Source organism: Salmo salar, chromosome 03 (genome assembly GCF_965601325.2).
Source record: "Salmo salar chromosome 03, fSalSal1, whole genome shotgun sequence".
Lineage (NCBI taxonomy): Eukaryota > Metazoa > Chordata > Actinopteri > Salmoniformes > Salmonidae > Salmo > Salmo salar.
In genome coordinates, this window is record NC_138293.1 from 77,633,173 (window position 1) to 77,649,203 (window position 16,031).

A 16,031-nucleotide genomic window follows, 5' to 3' on the forward strand; every position below is an offset into this window, starting at 1 on the left:
CTCTTCTCTCTATGCAGATTGTACCACACTCCTCTCTTCCTCTCCACTTCTCCCTTGTATAAGGGGCGGCAGGGTAGCCTAGTGGTTAGAGCGTTGAAATAGTAACCAATAGGTTGCAATATCGAATCCCTGAGCTGACAAGGCAGTTAACCCGCTGTTCCTAGGCCGTCATTGAAAATAAGAATTTGTTCTTAACTGACTTGCCTAGCTAAATAAAGGTAAAATAAATAAAGAGTCTATGTGTGTCCCTCGGAGTCCTGGAGAGTAGAGAGGAACAGCTACCATCAGTTCAGACAAAAATACAACAAACTTAAAGATACATTATAATTGCTTATATTTCTGCCAATTCAACATAACTGGTTACTAGAATTTATATAGTTAAACTAACGTGTTGCTATTTTGTGTATTTCAAGTTGTTCATTATTTCCTTTCAACAGGTGTATAGAGTTCTGAACTCACTCAGCCAGTCTCTATGACTGTCCAGCCAGGTCAACCACTGACCATCTCCAGTCAGATCTCTTATTCTGTTAATAACACTTGGACAGCTTGGATCCAACAACCTGCATGGAAAGCACTGGAGTCGATTGGAAATGTATACACTGGAGATACAGAATACAATAAATAATTGAAGAACAAGTTCAGCCTCTCAGTAGACTCTAGCAGTAACACCGTGCTTTTTGAAGGGAACAACTTCCAGACTGAAGACACAGCTGTGTATTATTGTGCCTACCCTCACAGTGATACAAACCAGCACCAGAGCTGTATAAAAACCCATCCTCTTGGGAGATACTATACAGTATAATATATAGATATAGAAGCTGAAGAGCAGATCCTGACTAGTCTCCCAGTCCCTGCCGCTGAAAAACATCCCCACAGCATGATGCTGCTACCACCGTGCATCGCCGTAGGGATGGTGCCAGGTTTCCTATGGTGCTCTGTACCCTTCCCCAGATCTGTGCCTCGACACAATCCTGTCTTGGACTTCTACCGACAATTCCTTCCACCTCATGGCTTGTTTTTTACTTTGACATGCACTGTCAACTGTGGGACCTTATATAGACTGGTGTGTGATTTTCCAAATCATGACCAATCAATTGAATTTACCACAGGGGGACTCCAATCAAGTTGTAGAAACATCTCAAGGATGATCAATGGAAACAGGATGCACCTGAGCTTAATTTCAAGTCTCATAGCAAAGGGTCTGAATACTTATGTAAATAAGGTATTTCTGTTTTCAATACATTTGCAAAAAAATCTTAAAACCTGTTTTCGATTTGTTATTATGGGGTATTGTGTGTAGACTGACTTTTTAAAAATCAATTTTAGAATAAGGCTGTAAAAATGTGGAAAAGGTCAAGGGGTCTGAATACTTTCCGAATGCTCTGTATGTGCATATATTATGATTACATTATGCATACATAATGCATCCAGCGATGTATCAGGACACCTGTCTTTCTAGGACAGACAGTATTATGGAGGAGAAATTACAATATTATGACAGAATGCTGTTATTGCATCAAATGGTTGTTTTATGCAACAGAACAAGGGGTTATTAGAACGCTCATCTGTGTGTGTTCTACTGAGGATGGGCTTCTGGAAGATTTGACGATGTCGTTGGGTGATGCCGCATTCCATAGCATGAGTTAATGTTTCTGACTGGAAGGTAGCAGGGAGAGATTGTTAAGGACCAGACCCTGGTCTCTACACAATGAGGACAGTATTTACAGCATATACTGTTTGCTGGGAATTATTAGTAACATTGTGACTCATTCCATACATCTGTTGTTTGTCATGAACATCCAGGAGGATGGACTTTGCTATAAAATTATGTGGCTCAAATCCGCTTGTTGAGTTCTCAGTGAACCTCCAGGGGTGATTACCAACAAGCTCCATTACAGCAGTAATTAAATAATAAAGTTTGATTGTTTTGAAGAAATCTAAAAGTCTCTCCTTTTGATTACAATAATTCCACCACAATTTAGAAAGATAAATAGGTATCTTAATATGAACCCTAAGAATGTAGCGATCTTCAGTTGAAGTTCATGAGAATCCTGTTGGAAGAACAGGTTGCATGTACCGGTGTGTTTGTATGACGTCTAGACATTGTTTTTCGGTCAGTCTTTTAGGGGGATGGTCCGGCCATTGTATCTCGGTGGGTCCGACCGCTGTAGGTTTCCCAAATTTGGAAACCTTAGATGGTAAACCTTAGATTTATGATGATGAAATTGGTTATAGTAAAATGTTACTATAATAGATTTCACATGCCAAATTTGGGCCCGTTATAGAAGAAAATATTCCTTCAGGTTATATAAATATTGATTAGGTATGTTTGGGAATAGCATTGTATGAATGTGATATGAGAGTCGTGTGAATGTGGAAATGAGTCTTATTCTGAAGTTTGGATAGTAACATATAGAAATATGAATAATAAAATGATTGAGATTTGAATAATAAGCTTTGCTATAACCTTTTGGTGACGGGGGCAGTATTATGAAATTCAGATGAATAACGTGCCCAAATTAAACTGCCTGCTACTTGGGCCCAGAAGGTAGGATATGCATATTATAATTTTCCTTCCTCCTGATGCCATCTATTTTGTGAAGTGCACCACTCTAGCAGCAAAGCACCCCACAACATGATGCTGCCACCCCCGTGCTTCACGGTTGGGATGGTGTTCTTCGGGTTGCAAGCCTCCCCCTTTTACCTCCAAACATAACGCTGGTCATTATTGCCAAACAGTTATATTTTTGTCGATGTGTGTTATCTCTTCACTATAGGGGGCAGTATTTTCATGTATTTTCAGTATTTTCATATTTGAATGTCTATTTAGTCTATTTCTATGTTCAGGTTTGGTTTGGCCTTCAATTGGAAGCAGCTGTTCTTCGTTGCTTCTAATTGGAGGCCATATTTAAGTAGGGGGTTTTTGTCACTGTGTTTGTGGGTAGTTGTTCCATGTATAGTCAGAGTACCTTACAGGACTGTTTTTTGTCATTATCTAATTCTCACTGCCTTGTTTCATTTGAAGAGAAACTGCTTTTCTTATAAGCCAGCTGGTGGCTGGTAACCATACAATGTTTCAACCACATGAACACGACTGGCATTTGGTTTGAATAAATGGTGTGAATGATCAAATAATCTGACAATTTATTCACACTTTAATTTATATGATATACCTTGTTAACAGTTCTATTAATTATATGATTTAATATTTTCAGTCATTCACTGCTACTCATCACACACAATTGTATTGACATGCCATATTCATGGTTTGTAATAAATATAACACACTTATCAAGAATTGCATTGAACAATGAGTCCTTAATGAACTAAAATAACAAATTGCTCGGGTTTCTCATAGCCTGGGCACCTCCCCCTAAGTACATTATGTATTGTGATTATTTATATGGGATAGAGTTTAAGAATGTATTTTTATCAGGCGTGTCCATCAAAATTAGTGTTGGGCGCAGTAGTTCAAAGCTACGCAAGCATGACTTCTACCCAGGATGCACCTGCACTCTGATAAAGACATTTCCCTAGTATAGTATCTTGATTAACCCAAAAAATGACCAATATCATTGTTAAAGTGCAGTAACACTTTTAAACTAAATTATACTGTTGCAATCAAAGTCATTCCAAAGGGTAGGTTTAACAGTTAACAGAGCAAATGAAATGTAAACATACTTTCATATGATTGGTAAGCTATACAAACCATTGCAGATAGCCTATCCAACTGGCAATCTCTTACAAATAAATATAAATGATTGGAACCAAGATTTAATAACTGATATTGGCACAAGATGGAGGGAATGTTGGAACATAATTTATGAGATTACAGTTATTGCAAATGTACGCTTAATCCAAAATAAACTAATGTATAGAATTTATTATACAAGTGACAACATTCAAAAATTCTACAGCACAAAGGCAGAGTCATATCTGAAGTGTGAAACTAACAATTACTCAATAATCCATGACTTCTGGGAATGTTATAAAGTCCAAAAGTTATGGTCAGAGTTGGAAAGATGGCTGTCAGAAGTATTACAATGTAAATTTACTTTTAATTTGTATGTCTGCATATTTCAAGACATGGCATATGAGTCTGCAATGGGACACCTGGTGGGTTGGAAAATACTTTTCTCATCAATTATCTTTAAAAAAATACATAATACATTTAAAAATCAATCAATCGTCCGTCGTTCACGCAATGCAAATGTCAAATGCTTTTCTATCAAAATATTGAAAGTGCATGGGCAACGGAGAGAAACAAAATAATGCAGTTTGAGGCCATGTGGCAGACAGTGATACGGGCACCGCTGGAGATATGGGTGAGGGCTAGTGGGTCTGGGCAGGTGTGATGTTCGTATGATGTCGTTGTTTGTATGTGTATGTGTTCTATTGTTGATTAAAGGTTGAATTAAATCTGGCCACATTTTTAGGTTACTGTAACTATACATTTCTTCTTATGTAAACATTTAAAGCATGCATATTCAAGAGGTCATAGGTCATCACAGGTCTGTGGAGATCTTCACAATTGTTGTAACAATCTGTGCAAAATCTTCAACGGCATTGATCACTTGCACCATGCACATTTAATGTAATCTCAACTGCAATCCAGGTCATTTGGTTCTGCAATTAGATGAAGCATAGAGAAATCATATTAATTTGTTCTATAAATAAACAGAATATCTGAGATTCTATTCCCATTTTAATTTTGCTGTGATTTTGAATGGTTGAAAGAGCAGTGATATCCCTTTGGGTGACAACCAAACCAAAAATCTGACACATTGGAAATCCAACAAACTTTTGGCTGTCTTTTTTAGGGGGTGAATATAGGTTGTAATCTCATTGATGAACATCTCATCCAAATATTACCCAATTATCCACTTTGAAATTATGTAGTGTGCCCTGTGGGTAGCCATCTAAGGCAAGTTGTTTGGCGACAGTTGCTGACCATGTACTGTTGAAACAATGGGAACACATTTTAGGGTACAGTACTTAAGGATCTGAATAGTATTTCTTTTTTGGTATCTTGTTTTAAGTGTTTATTAAGAAAATAAAGAAAAAAAATGTATTTTATGACTATTGAACAGATAGAGAGAGAGAGGATGACAGTGATAAAAGATAGAGGTTATCAAAGGGCAGTAGGCCAGATTCAAAACTATCCTGACAAGATACCGCAATTTATTTCAGGAGCCACTTGTATGAATGTCTCTGTGATATTGTTGTGATAAATATCAAAATGCAATATGATTTAAATATAAATAATAAATTGGATTAACTAAATACAATTCCTTATCAATCTACACACAATACCCCATAATGACAAAGCAAAAAAAGTTTTTTAGAACTGTTAGCAAATTGATAAAAAACAGATATCTTATTGACGTAAGTATTCAGACCCTTTGCTATGAGACTCGAAATTGAGCTCTGATGCATCCTGTTTCCATTGACCATCCTTGAGATGTATCCACAACTTGATTGGAGTCCACCTATGGTAAATTCAATTGATTGGACATGCTTTGGAATAGCACACACCTGTCTATATAAGGTCCCACAGTTGACAGTGCATGTCAGAGCAAAACCAACCCATGAGGTCAAAGGAATTGTCTGTAGAGCTCTGAGACATATCCAGGCGTTGTAAGATTTGGCAGGCGTCAGCAACGCATGGGCTATTGCATCGGGCTGAACAACGCTATTTACCTATGACTGTATTCAGCTCTTGTGCCTTATTGCTCAATTACATCATCTATACTTAGGGTACAAAACACGAAGAACACCTTCCTAACGTTGTTCTGGGGGCCATTTTGCCCTCAAAACAGCCTCAATTCGACATGCCGTGAACTCTACAAGGTGGCTACAGAATTCCATAGAGATGCTGGCCCATGTTGTCGCTAATGCTTCCCACAGTTGTGTTAAGTTGACTGGATGTCCTTTTGGTTGTGGACCATTGTTGATACACATGGGAAACTGTTGAGTCTGAAACTCAGTAGCGTTTCAGTTTTTGACACAAACTGGTGAGCCTGGCACCTACTACCGTACCCTGTTCAAAGGCACAAATATTTTGTCTTGCCCATTCACCCTCTGAAAGGCATACATACACAATCCATGTCTCAAGGCTCAAAAATCCTTCTTTAACCTGTCTCCTCCCCTTCATCTACACTGATTGAAGTAGATTTAACAGGTGACATCAATAAGAGATCATAGCTTTCACCTGGATTCAGCTGGTCAGTCACATGTGATGGAAAGTAATATTTTGTCACTCAGCGTATATATACATGTATGCAGAAACTAAAAAAAGTACAGGCTATGTGTGGTGTTGAACCTCATTAAGCTGTGTTCATCATGATGAACAAGGAGTCTTTCCTTGACAAATGGATGTCTATATCTAACATTTAAAATAATCCACAATTAAATTAAATCAAGTCAGTTATGCGTGTGGTGAGTAAGGCCTGTAGGTTTTTCTGACTAAGTGACCTGATCAGGAAAAACACTGTTCCTGGTCAGGTCATGTGACAACTCCTGGCACTACTGATGAGCCATATATTGACCTCTGACCTCAGAGTCATCAGTCCCTCCCCCATGACATCACAATGTAAATCCAGATCCCTCAGAGTTCATATATACAAATATTCTGCTGCTGACTTGTTGTCTTTTGTGGAGCAGCTGAGTTCATATCTCCACCCTCAGTATGACGGGAAAACTCTACCTTCTGCTTCTCTCTCTCTGTCTGCCGTGTGAGTTCTGCAGCCGCCTACTCCTTTAATTACTGTGCTTACACTAAAATATGAGCTAACGTTTGAATATTCTTAATTGGTTGTTTTTTCATTTGTTTTGATAAATTTTTACTATTCTCCCTCTCATGTTCACTTCTTCATTCTGTTTCTCTCCATCAGGTTTAAATGGTCAGAGTATGGAGTCCATTCCCTCAAGTCCTCTCCAGAAAAAGCCTGGAGAAACTCTTAGCCACTCCTGTAAGGGATCTGGGTATACACAATGTGAAAAATATGGTATGAGCTGGATAAGACAACCTGCAGGAAAATCATTGGAATGGATTGGATATACTGGTAAATACACAAAGAGTGTTGAAGGGCGGATCGAGATTACCCGAGATAATACCATCTGCATGGTGTATCTGAAGCTGTCTGTTCTGAGAGCAGAGGACTCTGCTGTGTATTACTGTGCAAGAGAGACACAGTGGTGTGAGTGAGTGGAGGATCTGTACAAAAACCCCTCAGAGAATCTAACTGGCAGCAGAGTCAACAGAGGGCAGTAGAGCATCAGTACAACATAGTGATATCTACTGAAGTATAATATTCCTCTAAGAGCCAAAATAACAGAACTACTTGTACATCAAGACACGAAAAATAGAAAGTAAAGAGGAATCGCATAAAGGCCTACATAGCTGTGTTCCTTCATGAAGAACACTTTGACTGTCCTTTGATAGCTTGATCCCTAATCTGACATGTACAGTAAATTAACTCAAATGGTGAAGGATTTCTATAAATATTTAGAAAATCATTCTCACAGATTCCCTGCAGTTTTACCAACCTCCGTCACCTGAGCAGGAAAATCTCCAGGCTCTGGTTCGGGCACTGGGACAGAGTAGTCTGTGACATGGCATGTGATCAATGAAAACTCCTGGCCCTATAGATGAGTCATAGGTTGACCCCTGATCAACTTGTCACAACTTCTACCGAAGGTGGCTCCTCTCCCTGTTCGGGCGGCGCTCGGCGGTCGTTGTCGCCGGTCTACTAGCTGCCACCGATCCCTTTTTCGTTTGGTTTTGTCTGTCTTGTGTTTCACCTGTTTTGAGTTAGGTTCATTAGTGGGTTATTTAGTCTCGCCCTACCAGGTTGGGTTTGTGCGGGATTGTTTTGTTTTACCTGTCGTGGTTTTGGGGTTGCGTTATATATTTTTGGTCTTATGTGGACTGCCGTTTCTTTCTGGACTGCGTTCCGGCACTTTTGGGTGGATTATTTTGTCTATTTTTTTATGCCTGTTCATGGTGTTTTGGACTCAGGAATAAACGCTCTGCTAGTGCATATTTGGTCTCCTGCGCCTGACTTCACCCCCCCCCCCCCCCCCCCCCCCCCACCACCACCACTCCAAGAGAGTATTGACACAACCTCTTAAGGATCCGTCCCTTTTTTTCAATTTTCGCACAAAATGACATACCCGTATCTAACTGCCTGTAGATCAGACCCTGAAGCAAGGATATGCATATTCTTGATACCATTTGAAAGGAAACACTTTGGAGTTTGTGAAAATGTGAAAGGAATGTAGGAGAATATAAGACATTAGATCTGGAAAAAGATAACACAAAGAAATAACCAACCGTTTTTTTGAATTTTTTTTTACCATCATTTTTGAAATGCAAGAGAAAGGCCATAATGAATTATTCTAGCCCAGGTGCAAATTAGAATTTGGCCAGTAGATGGCAGCACTGTACGTGGAAAGTTTTGGAGTTATCCAGTGAACTATTGCATATCTATTCAAAATGTTGTATCAAGTCTTCCCAAATGTGCCTAATTGGTTATTCATACATTTTCAATTTTGTAATTGTGCACTCTCCTCAAACAATAGCATGGAATACTTTCACTGTAATAGCTACTGTAAAATGTAGTAAAATGGCGCCAGGGGCAGAAGGCAGATGTTTTACGTGCCCCCAAACGATTGTGTTTTTTTGTTCGTTTATCTGTGTTGTTTGTAACTTATTTTGTAACTATTTTTGTACATAATGTTGCTGCTACCGTCTCTTATGACCGAAAATAACTTCTAGACAGCAGGACTACGATTACTCACCACGGACTAGCAGAATCCTTTTTCTTCTTTCACGACTCTGACGAGCCCGAGCGGAGGTTATACGGCTCCCTCGGGAACAGGCCCTGGCCCCAGTGATTTGCGTGAAGAGGAGGCGGAGAAAGAGAGGCCAGAGGGCGGGCTGCCTTCTGAGGAGTAGAAGGCGATCGAATAATCCCCGACTCCCCTCAATTCTGCTCGCAAACATGCAATCTTTGGACAATAAAATGGACGTGTTATTGGGAAGATTAAACTACCAACGAGACATTAAAAACTGTAACATCTTATGCTTCACAGAGTCGTGGCTGAACAACGACAATATCAACATACAGCTGGCTGGTTATACGATGTACTTGCAGGATTGAACAGCGGCGTCTGGTAAGACAAGGGGCGGTGGTCTATGTATTTTTTGTAAACAACAGCTGGTGCACGATATCTAAGGAGGTCTCGAGCTATTGCTCACCTGAGGTACAGTTTCTCATGATAAGCTACAGACCAGAGTTTTCATCTATATTCTTTGTAGCTATTTACATACCACCACAGTCAGAGGCTGGCACTAAGATAGCATTGAATGAGCTGTATTCCGCCGTAAGCAAACAAGAAAACGCTCACCCAGAGGCGTCGCTCCTAGTAGCCGGGGACTTTAAATAGAGGGAAACTTAAATCAGTTTTACCTAATTTCTATCAACATGTTAAATGTGAAACAGAGGGAAAATAACTCTGGACCACCTGTACTCCACACACAGAGATGCATAAAAAGCTCTCCCTCGCCCTCCATTTGGCAAATCTGACCATAATTATATCCTCCTGATTCCTGCTTACAAGCAAAAATTAAAGCTGGAAGCACCAGTGACTAGATAAATAAAAAAGTGGTCAGATGAAGCAGATGCTAAGCTACAGGACTGTTTTGCTAGCACAGACTGGAATATGTTCCGGATTTCCTCCAATGGCATTGAGGAGTACACCACATCTGTCATTGGCTTCATCAATAAGTGCTGTCGTCGATGACGTTGTCCCCACAGTGACCCCACAGTTGTCCCCACAGTACAGTACATACCCCAACAAGAAACCATGGATTACAGGCAGCATCCGTACTGAGCTAAAGGCTGCCGCTTTCAAGGAGCGGGACTCCAGACGGATAACCAGGACGTGTACTGCGAGCATGCGCTGACCAACTAGCAATTGTCTTCACTGACATTTTCAACCTCTCCCTGTCCGGGTCTGTAATACCAACATGTTTTAAGCAGACCACCACAGTCCCTGTGCCCAAGAACACTAAGGTAACCTGCCTAAATGACTACTGACCCATAGCACTCACGTCTGTAGCCATGAAGTGCTTTGAAAGGCTGGTCATGGCTCACATCAACACCATTATCCCAGAAACACCAGACCCACTCCAATTTGCATACCGCCCCACCAGATCCACAGATGATGCAATCTCCATTGCACTCCACACTGCCCTTTCCCAACTGGACAAAAGGAACACCTATGTGAGAATGCTATTCATAAACTACAGCTCAGCGTTCAACACCATAGTGCTCTCAAAGCTCATCAAAAAGCTAAGTACCCTGGGACTAAACACTTCCCTCAGCAACTGGATCCTGGACTTCCTGACGGACCGCCCCCCAGGTGGTAAGGGTAGGTAATAACATATGCGCCACGCTGATCCACAACACAGGGGCCCCTCAGGGGTGTGTGCTCAGCCCCCTCATGTACAGTTGAAGCCAAATACATTTAACTTTTTAGTGACAGGGGGCAGTATTCGGAAATTCAGATGAATAACATGCCCAAATTAAACTGCCTGCTACTCAGGCCCAGAAGGTAGGATATGCATATTATTAGTAGATTTGGATAGAAAACACTCTGAAGTTTCTAAAACTGTCTGTGAGTATAACAGAACTCATATGGCAGGCAAAAACCTGAGAAAAATCGAACCAGGAAGTGTGGAAATCTGAGGTTTGTAGTTTTTCAAGTGATTCCCTATCCAGTATACAGTGTCTGTGGGGTCATTATGCACTTCCTAAGGCTTCCACTAGATGTCAACAGTCTTTAGATCATTGTTTCATGCATTTCAATGTGAATAGGGAGAGAATAAGAGGTCCTGGAGTCAGATGACTGAGAGAATGACATGAGTTCATGAGTTCCTTTTCTTTTTGAACACATTGGAATTTTCCGGTTGGAATATTACTGAAGATTTAAGATAAAAACATCCTAAAGATTGATGCTATACATCGTTTGACATGTTTCTACGAACGTAAATATAACTTTTTTTACTTTTCGTCGTGACATTTTGTGCGCACTTCCTGCATTTGGAGTAGTGGACTAAACGCGCGAACAAAAAGGAGGTATTTGGACATAAATTATGGACTTTATCGGACTTTTTATTATATATTTTTTTTAAGCGAGTTAAATAAAGTTGCCTCCTGGTTATTTCTCCTGCCTCCCAGAAAAACCATAATGTAAAAGCACGATGATTCTTATGTGCAATCATCCTAATCCTTCCACACTGATTTCAGACCTGCTCTCTTATTTGCACATATAGGTTATGGGGCGGGCCGGCAAGGTAAGTAAACTGATCTTGAAACAGGTCTTGGCAGTGGTGGGCAGATAGTGAAGAGGTCCCTACATAATCACGTCACGTAGCCTAGGCTATTCGTCTCCCAACTAAATTTGAACTGAGGGAAAGCCAAATCAGAAATGAATAAGAAAAGGCAATCAACTTTGAAGTTTTTCAAGTCCCAAAATCTTGAAAAATATGGTGAATCGAAACTGAAACGAGCCAGAAAACTGTGCCAGATGAGAGGAATGAGAAGCAAACTGCTGCTGACGGCGATGCCTTAGCTAGCAGCGTTGCTTATCCCATTAGTTCAGCATCACCACCGGCACCTCAACTAGCTAGTAAGCAGGTGCAGTTTGGACAGAGGCTCAGTTCAAGTCCAAGCAGAATTATAACCCCTGGCTTGTCAAGCACACTGCAAAGCTGGGCTGTACAACATGCACAAAAGTTAGGGAGTTTGGGCCCAGAAAAGACTGGAGGGATGAAATTAGCAAAAGACTGGGTGGAATGTACAGTAACATCCTCTGCCTCCGACGTACAAAATCAACAAAGAGCCCTCAGAAAAAACATTTTTTTGAACATGCCCAAACCAGGGACCATTTAGCGCCAGCAAGCATTGTAGACAATGATGAAGAGGACACCTTAACACAGGTTGTAGTTAACTCTCAAAATAAAAACATAGACACTACAGCCAGAGTCTTCCGAACAGCTTACAAGGAGGCTAAACGTCATAGATCCACTCACGGTTTTGAAAGAAATTGACTGTCAGGAGTTAAATGGACTTGACATGGGGAGAATTCTCCATTCCAACGTTGCTTGCTCCAACAAACATATTTCATCCGAAATTAAGCGAAAACTATTTGAAAGAATAGTACAGTGCTCTCCCAAAATCAGACTAATGCTCGATGAGGCTACTAGTTTGAATAAAAAAAGAGTGCCTTGATTGTATACATCAGACTTCAGTTGGCAGATATGGACGTACCAGCAAACATTTTTGTTGATCTTGTGGAACTGGAGGATTTATCTGCTTGGGGAATTGTCTGTAATCTGTTATCTTCATTAGAGGGTGTAAAGTTTACTGAGGACTTTCTCTCTAAAATTATGGTGCGTCTGTCATGCTGGGACACAAGAGAGAAGTAGCAACAAGGCTCCAGGCATTCTTCCCTAATATAACTGTTTGGCAATGCTTGGCACACAGGATTGAGCTCGCTGTAGGCGATGTGGTAAAAGAGACATTTAAAAATATGGACAAGTTATATGCGCTTTATATCCATCAAAAATGGAATGGAGATGAGGAAGTGCACAGAGAGTTTAGACATTCAGCTGTGCAAAATTGGCAGGATCTTGGACACTAGATGGGTGCTATCCAGTTTTAGAATGAAGTGGTAGGCCACACAAGCTTACAGAATGGGACCGCGGAGTGCTGAACCGTGTAGCGCGTAAAAATCATCTGTTCTCTATGGTGGAAATTACAAGCCTATGTTATAATACTTTTATTGCATCAAATGGTTGTTTTAGGCAACAGAATAGAGGGTTCTTATAACTCTCTATTGTGTCTGTGAACTGAAAATGGGCATCTGGGAGAAAACACTGACAAGAGATTTACAATGTCTTTGGGGATATACCGCATTCCAGAGCATGAGTTAATGTTTCTGTTCTATACGATACAAGGGAGACATGGGTCCAGTATGGAGTTAGGGGGACCAGACACTGGTCTCCATACAATGAAAACTGTTGACACAGCAGATACTGTCTGCTGTGAATTAAAAGTATCTTTCATACAAATCTTAACCTCTCTGGGGTAGGGGTCAGTATTTTGACATCCGGATGAAAAGCGTGCCCAAAGTAAACTGCCTGTTACTCAGGCCCAGAAGCTAGGATATGCATATAATAGATTTGTAGATAGAAAACACTCTAAAGTTTCTAAAACTGTTAAAATAATGTCTGTGAGTATAACAGAACTGATTTGGCAGGCGAAACCCCGAGGACAAACCATCCAGGGAAAAAAGAAATTGAGGTCATAGGATTTTCCAATAGGTTTCTATGGGATGCCCTTATTATTAGGAACCTGGTTGCAGTTCCTATGGCTTCCACTAGATGTCAACAGTCTTTAGAAATTGTTCAATGTTTTTCTTTTGAGAAATTAAGAAGTAGTCCTATTCATTGTAAGTGTCACTCCAGGTGGACTCTACTGTGTTGGTGCGCTTGACCAGGAGCTCGCTCCACGTTGTTTTTATCCGGTATTAGAAACGGTTTATTCTGTCTTAAATTTGATCGATTATTTACGTTTTAGGGTACCTGAGGTTGGATTATGAATGTTGTTTGAAATGTTTGGACCAAGTTTACAGGTAACTTATTAGATACTTTGTAGGCATATTGGGCGAGTTGAAACCGGTGTATTTCTGAATCAAACACACCAAATAAATGGACATTTTGGAACATAAAGAAGGACATTATCGAACAAAAGGACCATTTGTGATGTTTCTGGGACATTTTGGAGTGCCAACAGAAGAAGATCTTCAAAGGTAAGGCATTAATTATATCGCTATTTCTGACTTTTGTGACGCACCTGCCTGGTTGAAATATATTTGTCATGGTTTTGTATGCAGGACGCTGTCCTCAGATAATCGCATGGTTTGCTTTCGTCGTAAAGCCTTTTTTGAAAACTGACACCGTGGCTGGATTAACAAGACGTTAAGCTTTATTTTGATGTATAACACATATATTTTCAAGAATGTTAAATATTTCAATTGAGTATTTTTGAATTTCGCGCTCTGCAATTTCACCGGATGTTGGCCAGGTGGGACGCTACCGTCCCACGTACCCTAGAGAGGTTAACCTTATGACCTATCCCATACATCTGTTGTGTGTCATATAAACTGAAGGAGGATGGACTTTGCTATAAAATGCTGTGGCTCAAACCAGCTCGTGAAGTTCTCAGTGATCACCTCCAGGGGTGGTTACCGACCAGCTCCATTACTGCAGTAATTAAATAATAAAGTTTGATTGTTTTGAAGAAATCTTAAAAGTCCTTTTGATTACAATAAATCCACCACAATTTTGGTGATGAGGATGGGAGGATGAACTTAATTTTTCTGATATCTCCCAGTGAAACTCAGGTTAACCGTGCACGGGGAGTTGCATTAGATGCAACCAGGGGAAAGCTACTCTCCACTCTTTGGAGCAGTTCGGATCCCCACCTGGCTGTGAGCATCAGCTGAATGGATACATCATTACGAACAGAATTTGATTAACCTCTCTAGGCTAGGCGGGACGAATTCGTCCCACCTACGTAACAGCCACTGCTATCCTGTGGCGCGATTTTCAAAACCTTAAAAATCCTATTACTTCAATTTCTCAAACATATGACTATTTTACAGCCATTTAAAGACAAGACTCTCGTTAATCTAACCACACTGTCCGATTTCAAAAAGGCTTTACAACGAAAGCAAAACATTAGATTATGTCAGCAGAGTACCAAGCCAGAAATAATCAGACACCCATTTTTCAAGCCAGCATATAATGTCACCAAAACCCAGAAGACAGCTAAATGCAGCACTCACCTTTGATGATCTTCATCAGATGACAACCCTAGGACATTATGTTATACAATACATGCATGTTTTGTTCAATCAAGTTCATATTTATATCAAAAACCAGCTTTTTACATTAGCATGTGACGTTCAGAACTAGCATACATTTTGCAAACTTCCGGGGAATTCGCTAACATTTTACTAAATTACTCACGATAAACGTTCACAAAAAGCATAACAATTATTTTAAGAATTATAGATACAGACCTCCTCTATGCACTCGATATGTCCGATTTTAAAATAGCTTTTTGGTGAAAGCACATTTTGCTATATTCTAAGTACATAGCCCAGGCATCACGGGCTCGCTATTTAGACACCCGGCAAGTTTAGCCTTCACCAAAATCAGATTTACTATTATAAAAGTTTGATTACCTTTTGTTGTCTTCGTCAGAATGCACTCCCAGGACTGCTACTTCAATAACAAATGTTGGTTTGGTCCAAAATAATCCATCGTTATATCCGAATAGCGGCGTTTTGTTCGTGCGTCCCAGACACTATCCGAAATGGTAAATCAGGGTCGCGCGCATTGAGCAATTCGTGACAAAAAAATTCTAAATATTCCATTACCGTACTTCGAAGCATGTCAACCACTGTTTAAAATCAATTTTTATGTAATTTATCTCGTAAAAAAGCGATAATATTCCGACCGGGAATCTCCTTTTCGGCAAACAGAGGAAAAATCACAAAGACAGGGGCGGCCAGGGCACGCGCCTAAGCCCACAGTCCCTTGATCGGCCACTTGAGAAAGGCGATAATGTGTTTCAGCCTGGGGCTGGGATGACGACATTCAGGTTTTTCCCGGGCTCTGAGCGCCCATGGAAGACGTAGGAAGTGTCACGTTAGAGCAGAGATCCTTTGTAAAAGATAGAGATGGCAAAGAAGTTCAAGAAATGGTCAGACAGGCCACTTCCTGTAAAGGAATCTCTCAGGTTATGACCTGCCATTTGAGTTCTGTTATACTCACAGACACCATTCAAACAGTTTTAGAAACTTTGGAGTGTTTTCTATCCAAAGCCAATAATTATATGCATATTCTAGTTACTGGGCAGGAGTAGTAACCAGATTAAATCGGGTACGTTTTT